The sequence below is a fragment of the Podarcis bocagei genome, assembly GCF_964188305.1.
Source record: "Podarcis bocagei genome assembly, chromosome: 1".
Taxonomy (NCBI): domain Eukaryota; kingdom Metazoa; phylum Chordata; class Lepidosauria; order Squamata; family Lacertidae; genus Podarcis; species Podarcis bocagei.
This window is the reverse complement of record NC_138125.1, coordinates 38391333-38404088: the sequence shown is the minus strand read 5'-3', so window position 1 is coordinate 38404088 and position 12756 is coordinate 38391333. Positions and strand designations below refer to the sequence as shown.

The 12756-nt window shown below is 45.6% G+C and overlaps 1 protein-coding gene and 1 long non-coding RNA gene across 6 annotated transcripts in view; one reads left to right on the top strand and one right to left on the bottom strand.

Moving 5' to 3' along the window:
- The window catches only part of FOXG1 (forkhead box G1), a 54701-nt gene that overhangs the window by 18763 nt on the left and 23182 nt on the right, over positions 1-12756 (top strand). For 3 of the 5 annotated variants that reach the window (XR_014011985.1, XR_014011986.1, XM_081209303.1), the window contains one exon: positions 3841-4096. The exons of the other annotated variants lie outside the window; for them this stretch is intronic. The gene's annotated coding sequence lies outside the window, so the exon portion shown is untranslated. Of the gene's footprint in view, positions 1-3840; positions 4097-12756 lie in introns of those variants that run through there. 5 annotated transcript variants of the gene reach the window in all.
- LOC308596178 lies at positions 7788-12683 on the bottom strand. Its single transcript, XR_014012384.1, has 3 exons — positions 12596-12683; positions 10602-11496; positions 7788-7824 (listed from the first exon to the last, which is right to left on the bottom strand). It is a non-coding gene; the product is annotated as an uncharacterized lncRNA (long non-coding RNA).

Below are 12756 nucleotides of genomic sequence, written 5' to 3'. Positions count from 1 at the left end.
ATGATTCAGTGGGGCTTACTTCCAAGTAACAGGGTATAGGATTTCAACCTCAGTATTCACCAGGTTCGTAATTCTCAAAGGGGCATTAATTTTATTTCACTGCCAGCATTTTGCCTTAGGATCTACGATTGGGAAAGCAGGTCGTTTGGTGCGCCGGAAAACCAAAGTTGATTCCTGTCTGCTGCTCTCATGAAACGCCTAAACAAACAAACAACAGCCCCCTCGAGGTTTCTGTTTTGTTTTGCCTTCCTCCCTCTCGCAACAATAGCGCGCCTTTCCACTGAGCTCCTATGGATTTCAAGAGAACTTCCCCCCACAGGGGTGCTGGCTGGGCCCCGGCTTCCTAATAGAACAGTGTAAATACTCCAAGATTGCATCTGGATCCCCCTCCCCTCCCCCTCTTCCCTGTTTCCATTTAAGGAAAGGAAGGCAACGCGGGTAACCATCTTCCCTGTTTCCACACGCGATTATGACTCTACCTCATCACAAAGGAGTCTGTCTGCGATCCGTTGGTCTTTTTTTAATGTTTCAGGAAGCTGGGATCTTGTCCCAGCTTAAGTCCATGTTAAAAAATGTTTAAAAACCGAACACCTCTAACGCCCGGAGGAGTTCCTCCAAGAATTGGCCCAGAAGTCAATGCTTCACATCTTTAAACGAAAGTACGCCTGGGCTGAACTCGGCGGTCCTCTGATTCGCACGTGAGAGTTGCAGTCCCAGCATAGGAGTCAACTCCTAGAGGCCGAGGTCCCTTCGCCCTTCCCCCAGTAAAATGTTTGATGGGGCTACGACTCCCCCAAAGTTTATGGTCATTGCCATTCAAATGGTGTGCTTGCGCCGATCGATTATGCGGGGTGGGGCTTACTCCCCCCCAATATTTTATTCAGGGTGGCACCCCTGTATCCCGTTATCGCAACCGTCTCAGTTAGCTCGTCTAAATGCGTGCTCTGTAACGGTCCAGCAAACCCGCATCTCAGTCTGCAACATCCGCCGGATGTACCGGCTCGGTGCTTTCTTCTGAGGCAAGAGGTTGTGAGGGTGAGGGTCTCTTGGACCCGTGTCTCGGCAAGGATACTGGATACAGCCCTCTCTTCCCGCAAAGGTTTTTGTTTTAAAGAAAAAAGAGCAGAAGTTGTGTCCCCGCTATTTTTGGGTCTTCAATGGATAGCCCCCCGCGAAACCCCCGTCTTAAAAAAAGCAAAAAGCGAAGAGGGTGAAAATTGTAGGTGTAACTTCAACGTGGTCCGCTGAAAACGCCGGGAAACGGAGCTGCGTTGGAGGTGGGAGATTAGCCCGTGGGGCCTTTGAGACACATCTGAGGCACGGCGGTGCTTAAAGGAATGTCCAAATCGGCAGAAGAGTGTAAAACCTCAGAGGTTAAGAACATAAGCTCTTTGCCCCTTGACAACAAAAGCATCAACGTCTCCCTCACCCCACTCCCTCCCTCCCCTCTTTCCTGCAAACACCAAAAAAGACCCCAGAGGCTCGGATCCTTCTTAGCTCTTCGGTATTTAGCCTCTTGACGTAAGTGGGACGGGCAGCAGGATTCAAAACTTGGCTAAAGGAGACCTTTAGAGCGATTCGAGTTGCACTGAAGTCAACTGCGCCTTCGCCGGGCTTGAAATCAGTTCATTCGGTCTAAAGTGGTTGATGGGTAATAGATTCACATAATCATTAGCTTAAAATGTTCCACGGCACGGGACGGCCGATCTGACTGGCTCTCTCTACACACACACACACACACACACACACACACACACACACACACACACACACACACACACACGTGGGTGGGTGGGTGACAGAGAGAGAGAGAGAGAGAGTCGTTCAACACGTGAGAATAAGAGCGCCTCTTTCGAAAGCGTCATTCCCATTTCCCCAAATAATGCTTAAGGTTGCCATCCTCATCGATTTTACTTGGGAATAAGCCCCATTGAACTCTGGTGGGACTTTCTTTTGAGTAGATTGCTCTTTTTTTTTTAACCTTTGCTTTGAATTGGGATGAAAAGCGTCCAATGGGTTAGGTGAGGGCGCTTTTAGAAGGGATGCTTCAGAAAGCTTTTAATACGCACCGGGAAATATTCTTGAAGTAGGACTGGAAAAGAATAGGAGGACCATTTGGAAAATGAGTTCCGGTATCAGCCAATGTTCGCTAGTCTGATTCTGTTTCCGAAAAGTGCTGCTTGCGGAACAATCCTATGTATGCCCGCTCAGAAATAAATTCTGTGGAATTCAACGGGGAGGCCTGAATTCCGCAGGTAAATGTGTTTAGTGCTGCCGCATCATCTTACAAACTTCCACTCGGAGGCTCGCCAAAGTCCTAACCTGAGCATCTTTGGGGAACGTTGAGAGACATATTTGTACTAGTATTCGTTGGCCAGGGCTGCCAGGTAAAGATGGGCCCATCTCAGTGAACTTGGTGAAATTTTGTACTGTTTTCATAAGCGGAAGAAGTAGCAGGAATCATGGCCGAGCCTTCTGAAAATATTTTAAATAATCATAATAATATTCACCAATCCCAGTTTTCAGTATAAACTCTGAAATGGCCAGCATATATTTTCAATTTTTTAAAAAGCAGTGCTTTTTTGTTTTTTTACAACTTTATTTCTCATTAAAACATTCAGAACACTATCTCGGATTGTAGTGTACACAAGTGCATTGTGTGTACACAAGTTGTTGTTGTTGTTGTTGTTGTAAAGCGTCCTCGCAACGTGTTTATCTTTGTTCCCGATACTAGACTTGAATGTGATGTTTTAGTGTAGTGCGAGATCTTTTGAAAGCCGATTTGAGGTATTTGTAATAAATAATCACAACAGTTACATCATTGGCCAATGTGCATGTCAATTCCAGGGGAGCCTGCCAGGATCGGCCAGTGTTCCCCACCTCTTGTGTACCTGGTGACAAATACCTGCTTCCGACTTTATCAGTCGCACCTGTGACACAAGGGACACGTCCCTGTCTTGAGTCTTAAATCCGTTTTACCTTAAATTGTTCTGTAAACCAAACGTAAGCCCCCACCATAGCCACTCAGAGCGGTTTTTAAAATGGCTCTATGCTTCCTTAGCCTACGTTAACACAATTCACACTAGTGAGGCAAAAATAGATTTGAGTGGAAGAACAACCAAATGCACTTTTGTGTCAGGTGTGAAAGCTCCCTTAAAAAGCCCGGGGCTTTCTAAAACGTAGCGAGGACGTTCGCACATGCGCCTGGAAAGGTGCTTGCAGGGTCACGTGGAAGCGCTCTTCCAGGAGTTTGCATCCCCTCCCCACCACACTTTAGGATGGCGATTTAAATTTAGAGCTCTCTTTTCGCTGTGAGTGCTTAAACATCCGCGAGCGATTAAAATCTGCTCTGAGCGCCGCTTACTGAACACCAGTTTACTTGTTAGATGTGCCCCCCCCCCCCAAGTATTGGACTCTAGGGTGCATTTCTGACGCCTTCCCTTTGGATCTCCATATATTCTGTTTCTCGGTCTCTACTTGGAAATTTATTGACTTTCCGGGAAGCGGCTCGTACCTTTCCTTTGTGGTCCATTCCTCGATCTGCATCCACATTTCTTTAGAGGAAACGCTGAGAAAGCGTGACCGAGTCGGCGCCCCGCTCCCTCACTCCCCCCCCCCGAAAGAGCATGCTCAGTCTAGGGCAGGCGTGCGCGCCACTTTTGGCCCCTCCAGGAGTTGCGGAACTACAACTCCCATCATCCATGGGCATTAGCCAGTTTTGCAGGGGCTGATAGGAGCTGTAGTTCAGTAACATCTGGCAGACCAAAAGTTCCACCCGCCTGCTCTAGGGAATATTGCGAGGTGCCTGTTATTGGGATATGTCCTCTCTGCTCTTTTCAGGTAACGCGGAGGAAGGAGCGACGATGTTGATGAGCAAAAAGCCTGATGATGACGCCCAAAGCGGAGGGACGTCAGGAAAAACGGAACGAAAGAAATGTCTTTAGCAGGAGAAGGCAGGAAAAAAAATTATTCCGAAGAGCGGGAAAGGCACTCAACGGCAGAAAGCAACAAACACAACGGACACAGATTTCTCCTGTTAGGAGTAGCGTGGAAGAATCTTGAGAGCGAATATAAAAGAAAACATACAAACTGACAAGTGTTTTCCCTCTTCTTTCGGGCGGAGTTTTTGTTTCTTTCTCTCTTAGCTTCCTTAAGTGTTCAGATGAAAGTCTTAAAGGGGACTGATTCCTAGTTTGTTTCGCTATTGTATTTTTATCCCACCTTTTCTCCCGGGAGCTCAAGGTGGCCTGCGCGGTTCTCCACCTCTTCATTTAATCCTCACAACCCCCCTGTGGTGTAGGTCCGGCTGAGAGCACGTGAATGGCCCAATGCATGGGCGTAGCCAGGGAGGTGCGGGAGGCAGCTGCCCCAGTAAACCAAATACGGTAAATAAATGAAAATACTTAACCAACTGAACAACTGTGTCGCAGGTAACTCGGTTCTGCTCCCCACAACATAAAGCCTGCTCCCCCATAAATCCTGGCTTTGCCCATGGCCCATAGTCTCTCAGTGAGCTTCATGGCTAAGTGAGGGATTGGAACCCTGGTCTCCCAGGTCCTAACCCAATACAGTACTCTCCAGTATTTCCCAAACTTGGGTCTCCAGCTGTGCTCGGACTACAATTTCCACCATCCCTGACACTGGTCTTGGTAACTAGGAATGATGGGAGTTGTAGTTCAAAAACAGCTGGAGACCCAAGTTTGGGAAACACAGACTCTTTGTCCTCTCCCGCCATTGCCAAATGAGTAAAAGGCAAAAAAGGACGGCTGGAAAGCGAGCTAGAGTCATAAAACAAAGCGAAGGACCCAGAGGCAGGCCTATTATTTTATCCTGACCTGCGTTTGTCTTTCAGCCCAGGTCTCCCCACCGCTCCCGTTTTAATCTCGGAACCGCTTTGTAAGGTTAGGCAACGAGGGATGCAATTAAGCGGCTTTGAGACTCTGTACTTGGGGAGGCCCCCACTTGAGATGGTTAAGGTGTATTACTTCGAAGCAGGCTGTATTCACCCTTTCTGAGAAGCGAGGCCCTGGACATCTGCCCCCAAAGCCCTGTCCCGAGGGCACCACAGATCGTGCCTGGTGCACGAGTCCCTCCAGGAATTTGAAACCTGGTCTTCTCCCGCAATGTCTGGCTGTCTATACCGATCAGGGGCCCACGATCAGGCCACACTAGGTAGACACACGCTCCAGGAGAGTCCGTAGGTCTCATTGATTTCAGACCCAGTGGCTGAGTGCTGCACTCACGCTCCAGAGCTGCCCCTCTGCCATCAGTTCGGACTTGCTTCAGGAAGATATTTTAGGGGGGCTCAGCTCTGGCGCGGAGGCTCTCAAATGGCGATGTGAGTGGTGTTTCCTCAGGACTCTCCATACTGGTCTTATAAATGCAGGAGGACGCGGTGGGGAAGTCGGAGGTGGAGCCTTCCTGAGATAGTAGAGCCGAGGGCGTTTAACTTCAGGTTGCAGGTGGGATACCAAGTGTTAGTGCTCTTCCACGTGATACTCTCCCTGCAAGTGAATCTTGAGAATAAGGATGGGCTAAAACCTTTTTCCACCCTGTATAAGTAAGGTTTGGATACTCGCTCGCTTATATATATGTGTGTGGCATTGTCCACCTACACATCTCTGTATGTGTAGGTGACCTACACATCTCTCGGACACCTCGAGACTTTACCCCTTCATTCTGCCGCGGGGGAAATCTCAAGTCAACTGAGTCCCCAGCAGCCTCTTTCCTTATCTCCAGAACGGGGTAGGATTGACCATGACCATGCTTCGTCCAAAGAAAGAGTAAAGACGCTTGCTATTAACTTTCAGTGTCAGATAACGAGAGAGAACAGAATCAAAGCCCTGTTGCATAACTTTGTCCAGCATCCCGTTATCACAGTTGCCAGCCTATGGGAAAGCAGCTAGCCGACCTGAGCAGCAGCCCTCTGACCACTTATGAATCCCAGCAACTAAATCCAGAGGCATACGGTCTCTGACAGCAGAGGTAAAAGATAGCCCCTGTGGCTACGAGCTATTGACAGCCAGAAAAAGAGAGGCGTGGGGTGGGTTTTGCATTTGCTTCTCAAGGATGCTATTAAGAGATGCGGGCATCATCTCCGCACGTTTCAGGAGTATTCAGAGCACCCCAAAAATGTCTGACCATTTATAAGTTGATAAATAGTAGTCTTTAAAAAGAAGTCTTTAAAACTGCATTTTAACTTCAGCAGATTTCCCATTTAGAAAACTCTGTCGTCCTGTACCCACTAGTGAAATGTGCTCCAGACTCCAATGGCATCGGGACTCTAAGGTTAGAGTGGAGTGGTTTAGGGAGAGGTTGTACGGCCATCTGCCATGCATGATTTAGTTGAGATTCCTGTATTGCAGGGAGTTGGACTAGATGACCCTCGGATTCCCTTCCAACTCTACAATTCTATGATTCCATGATCCCCATTTCAATGCAATTAATGATTTGGGAAGCTGGTGGTGGATTCTCCGAACTGGACACACTTACGAGATGAGGAAAGCAAATCCGCCTGCTCCTGCAGATCTTCGCAGGCAGCCGTTTTGTCCTCTTCTGTTTTCTCTGTTGACCTCACTTAAAAAAAACCCCTTTACCTCCCGCTAGGTGTGTGATGTTAAAGCGAAACTGTATTCCCGCAATCCCCCCCCTTTCTCTGGCATCTTAATGCCAAGTGAGGGTCTCATTTAGGCAACGCGTGTCCGTTTCAAATTCTAAGGCTGCAATACAGCATACATGCTTTACCCTTGGGGGGGGGGGGAAATGGGACTGACTCCTAAGACTTACGTGGACTCTAACATGTCTAGGATTATATTGTGAGGTTGCAATCCTGTGCACGCTGTCCTGGGAGTAGGCCCCAGTGAATCAAGGGGGACTTCTTTTTAGCCAAACTCGCTAAGCATTTGGTTAGGGACCATTTACATTTTGCACAGGGAACACCACCTAATTAGTTAAAGGCAAGGCAAGGAAACAGACAGTCAGGTCGTGTATCCATAGCAATGACCAGAGGATAAATGTCTGCTGGGAGAAGCGCAGAGATAAGTAAAGCTATGTTGCATCTGCAGCAGCACAACAGGACGCCTTCATCTGCCCCAGCTGCAACAAAACATGTCTCTCCCTTATCAAACTCTGCAGCCACAGCAGGCGCTGCAACCTCCAACAGTTTGACTTCACCCCCAAAGGCGCACTTCTCCATTGTTTCCCCAGACAGACGGATACCAACAAAAAGGAAACCCAATTTCCTAAGCAGATTGTTCCAAAGCTGGACCCAGGGATTAGACTGTGAGATGAAGTGTAATTTTTGCTCACATGGAAAGAACTCTAGATTAACAGGTTCTAGATATGGCACTGGGAGTACTGGTAGCCGAGGATGGTTGTTTTTGTCTGGTATCTCAAGCATGTTAAAAAAAAAAAAACACCACCACCAATGTTTGAATGGAACACATGCTTTATAGGAAAGGTGCTATGTTATATCTAACTGAGGCAGAGAGACAAAGAGCCATGCATGCCCTTTGTTCTCAGCAGGAGGCATACACAAAGCTGTCTCCTCTCCCAAGGTGGGGATGAAGAGAAGAAGAAAAAGTAGTACATGAGGCCAGCAACCACAAGAGCATCGGGAAGGAAGATCAATAGGTCGTCACAAGGAGGAGAGTCTCTAAAGACTGGAGGTTCCTCTCTACCTATCCTTCGCATGCAGCCAGGTCAGCCTACAGTGAAACCTGAGTTACATCCTAACACCCAACTGGGAGAGTATGAGGAACAGTGGTGGAGGAACCTCAGTGTCAGGACTTCCCTATTTGGCCTCCGAGTTTTCCTAGGACACACCTCTTTCCTTTTTTTTTTTTTATAATAATTTTTATTGCGTCTTTTTCCACATTACAGATATAACAATAACAAAAAGTAAACAAAAAAAAAGAACACGAAAAGGCAAATAAAATAAGAAAAGAAAAAAGAAGAAACAAGAACAATAAAACCAGACCATTTCATCAACTTATTTCAAATTTCTATCGAACTTCCCCGCGTCTCCCCATAATGCATTCTTGACAATAAAGTTATCAGCAAGTTATAACCTTGTTTCGTGTGTTTTTTGTATTTTCAATTACTATTCAAGTTTAAATCTCTTATATTCCAATTGTTTTAAAAATCTTACAATGTTTCTTTTTTACCCATTTAAACTTTGATTCTTCCATAGATAATTCAACTTTCATAAATAATCTGCTTATATTGCTGGGGCTGACATTCCAAATCATGCGACATCTTAAGATTCATATAATTTATAATACTTTTGCAAATAGTCCTTAAATTTTTTCCAATCCTCCTCCATCGCTTCTTCTCCCAGGTCTCGGATCCTTGCAGTCATCTCGGCTAATTCCATGTAGTTCATCAATTGCGTCTGCCAGTCCTCCAGTGTGGGCAAATCTTGAGTCTTCCAATGCTTAGCAATAAGAATTCTTGCTGCTGTTGTAGCATACATAAAAAAGGTTCTGTCCTTCTTTAACACCTTCTGGCCGACAATGCCCAGAAGGAAGGCCTCTGGTTTCTTAGGGAAGGTGTATTTAAACACCTTTTTTAACTCATTGTAGATCATTTCCCAGTAGGCCTTCAATCTTGGGCAGGTCCACCAAAGGTGTAAGAATGTCCCCTCAGCTTCCTTACACTTCCAACACTTGTTATCGGACAAATGGTATATCTTAGCCAGCTTGACCGGGGTCATGTACCACCTGTATACCATTTTCATAATGTTTTCTTTCAAAGCATTACATGCAGTAAACTTCATACCGGTGGTCCATAACCTCTCCCAGTCTTCTGACATGATGTTATATCCAATGTCCTGAGCCCATTTTATCATAGCTGATTTAACTGTCTCATCCTGAGTGTTCCATTTAAGCAGCAAGTTGTACATTCTCGATAATAACTTGGTCTTTGGTTCTAACAGCTCTGTCTCAAGTTTCGATTTTTCCACCTGGAATCCTATTTTTTTGTCTAGCTTAAAAACCTCATTAATTTGGGCATAATGTAGCCAACCTTGCACCATACTTTGTAATTTTTCGAAGCTCTGCAGCCTCCATTTACCTCCAATATTTTCTATTATTTCCCAATATTTCGGCCAGTAGGCCTCCATATTGGGTTTTTTCCGAGCTTTGGCCTCAATTGGTGATACCCACCTCGGAGTTTTGCTTTCTAATAAGTCTTTGTATTTTTTCCAGACCATAAATATTGCTTTTCTGACAATATGGTTTTTAAACATTCCATATGTTTTTGCCTTGTCATACCACAAATACGCATGCCAACCTAACGAGTTATTAAAGCCTTCCAGATCCAGGACATCAGTGTTTTCCAACAAAATCCAATCTTTCATCCAGCAGAAGGCTGCAGCTTCGTAATATAACCTTAAGTCCGGCAGGGCAAATCCCCCTCTCTCCTTTGCATCAGTTAGTATTTTAAACTTTATTCGGGGCTTTTTGCCCTGCCAGACAAATTTAGAGATATCCTTCTGCCACTTTCCAAAACATTCCCCTCTGTCCACAATCTGCAAGGCCTGAAACAAAAACAACATCTTTGGCAAAACGTTCATTTTTATAGCTGCAATTCGGCCTAACAAGGATAACTTCAGTCTTGACCAAATTTCTAAATCTTTTTTAACTTCTAACCAACATTTCTCGTAATTATCTTTAAATAAATTCAAGTTCTTGGAAGAGAGATTAACCCCCAGGTATTTCACTTTTTTAACAATGTTTAGTTCTGTTTCCTTCTGAAACCCTTCTGTTTCAGTAGCTGTCAAATTTTCCCCTAACACCTTAGTTTTTTGTTTGTTCAACTTGAAACCCGCCACCCGACCAAATTTCTGTATCAGTTCCAGTACTTTTTTTGTACTAGATTCTGGCTCCTCTAATGTTAAAACCAAGTCATCTGCAAATGCTTTCAGTTTATATTGTTTCACTCCGACCCGTATTCCTTGTACCTGCCGATCCTTCCTTATCATATTCAGCAAAACCTCCAGGACTGAAATAAACAATAAAGGGGACAGGGGGCACCCCTGGCGTGTTCCTTTTTCAATCTGGAGTTCTTCTGTCACCACATTGTTCACTATCAACTTAGCTTTTTGTTCGGAATAGATTGCTTCTATTCCGTTCTCAAACCCCCTTCCCACTCCCATCCCTTCCAAGTTTTTCTTCATAAATTTCCAAGAAATATTGTCAAAGGCTTTCTCCGCATCAATAAAAATTAACACTGCTTTAGTGTTAATATTTGTTTGTAAAAGTTCCAGAATATCAATAATATTCCTAGTGTTATCAAACAAATGTCTACCTGGGAGAAAGCCTGCTTGGTCCTTATGAATTACTTCATTTAAAACCTTCTTAAATCTATTTGCCAAAATGTCTGCAAATATTTTGTAATCCACGTTTAGGAGTGAGATGGGACGGTAATTCTTGAGTTGAGTCTTTTCAGTTTCCACTTTAGGTATCAGTGTGATGAATGCTTCTTTCCACGTATCTGGTGCCCTTCCTCCCTCCATAATCTGGTTGCAAACCTCCATTAATGGTTGTATCAAATAGTCTTTTAACGTCTTATAGTACTTGGAGGTAAGTCCTAGGACACACCTCTTTCCGATCCACAATCCCTTCTGGTGCTTTTGCCTGACTGGAATGTGACCCTGAGGTGTGATGAAGCCAAGCTGCTTGCCTGGGTGAGATATGTGTGTCTGTATGTGGAAAACAAAGGTGAGAGTCACACCTGTGGCTCCTCTGTACTTCTGACAATGCCCACAAGGGCCACGTTGCCCCGGGACAGTTTGCCCATGAGGAAACGCTGCCCTTGGGGCTGAAAAAATTCCCTCCCCAACCCTGGTGTTGAAGATCTCCCGAACGTATCCTCCTTACACTTCTGAAGTAAACTGAGCGTATTTTCAATGGATATGAGATTGCACGTCCCCAATAGAGCTTCCGAAAGAACAAATCCCGTTCAAGTCGGGGGAAGCGCTTCTGAGTTATTATGCTTAGTGTGGCATGATTTCAATGGAATGGCCAAAGTCGAACAAAGAATTTGGAAATTTGATACACACTTACTGTGGGATGTAAACACAGCATTCCCACACTTACTTGGTACCAAGTCCCATTGAACTCAACGGGATTTACTGCTCAGTAGACACGAATAGGTTTGTGCTATATGGAACATGAACGATGCACTGGATGGTGGCCATTACAGTTTCTAGTTGGAGAATTAGTAGGTAGAGTTGATCTGCTCACTTCCTTTACACTTGTGATGTTTTGTTGACTTTTTTTTTCATTGATGGGGCTATTTCTCTTTTAAGGTATTTATCTACTGGGCTCCAAAAGCCAAAGGAGCCGAGGAAATAAAGAAGCGTCAAAAAATCCCGCGTTGTAAACACAAGGAAAGGGGAGTGGATCAGACGACTGGAGGCATCTTCTCTGACGGTTCTGTACATATAGGTGTTCTTTCATGAGAGTAGCAGATTTCTGCCCACATTATGTAATCCTGAAAGCGCAAAAGTAGAATAATACTTGTCATAGCTGGCAAAATAAATAGGTTTATTTAAAGCGTCTAAAAGAATTCACCGACGCGATCTCATTCCTTCTCCACAGCAACCTGCCAAGCACATCAGGATTGCAGGTGAGGTGCTGACTGAGACAGAGATTCTGGCACCAGCATGGCAGCCCCTTGTGCATGTTACTTCTGAGTAAACTAAGAAGTAAGTCCCATGGTGGTTGGGGCTTCCTCTCAGACAAGTGCGCGCACAGGATTGCAGCTTTACAGTGCTTGCAGCTCGCAGCGCATGCAAAGGAAACCTGAACACTTACCGGTACATCCTCAGGCGCGGCGGCTTAAAGTCTATGCAGGTAGCAGCGGAACTTCCTTCTCAGTAAAAATGGGCATTTCTTCCTGTATCCTCAGTGGAGCGAGGGAACCTCTCCCTTGCTGGAAGGCTTCAAAGCAGAAGTTGGACTGTTTGTGGATATTGTAGTTCTGAATGTCCTGCATGGAGCAGGGCGGTTGAGGCCCACTCTAATGCTAAAACCCTTTCATCCTATGATATGGGACCAGTGAACACTTGAACCCTCAGTAGACCTGAATGGGAGTAGCTCCCTCCTGGATTTCAGAAGGATTCATTTTGAGGGTGCCGCCTCTGCACCCATGTGGAAATATACTATTAGAGTACCAGGTGCTAAGTAGGAGAACTCTCGGCAAAGAATTCTGCTCCAAACCGAAATTAAAAAATAAATCCGATTAATGAGCTATAATTGGTCATTTATTCCGGTCCCTGGCAACAAAGGGAAAACTATGAGAAAGGAATGGATTTCGGGGCCCTCGTTTTGGCATGGAAAGGAAAAGCTTTCCCTCGGCCTTTTCTTCCCCGCTGGCAGTGGGTGCAAACTGACCGCGCCGAGCTATTTTGCCCGCGGTTCGCACATTTTGCAGGCTGACGTCTAAACAAACAAGGATCAACCTGCTAATAGGAGCGAGAGTCGAGATGTGAGTCCAGAAGAGGCTACTCTGTTTGCCGGCAATCCGGAATTAGTGGAAGCAGCCGGTGTAAACGAAAAGATAAATGAACCTCAACAGAAGAGGCGCACACCTTCCCGTTGGCCATCAATAGAGAGGCCGGCTTCACAAACAGATACGGGCTGCAAACAGCAACATGAAATCGATTTCCTAGTTTGAGGGTGGTGGCGGCGCAGCGGGGTTGCGTGCGGAGCAGGGTCAGCCGGCTTTTTTTGGTTCTCCGCTGTGCTTTGT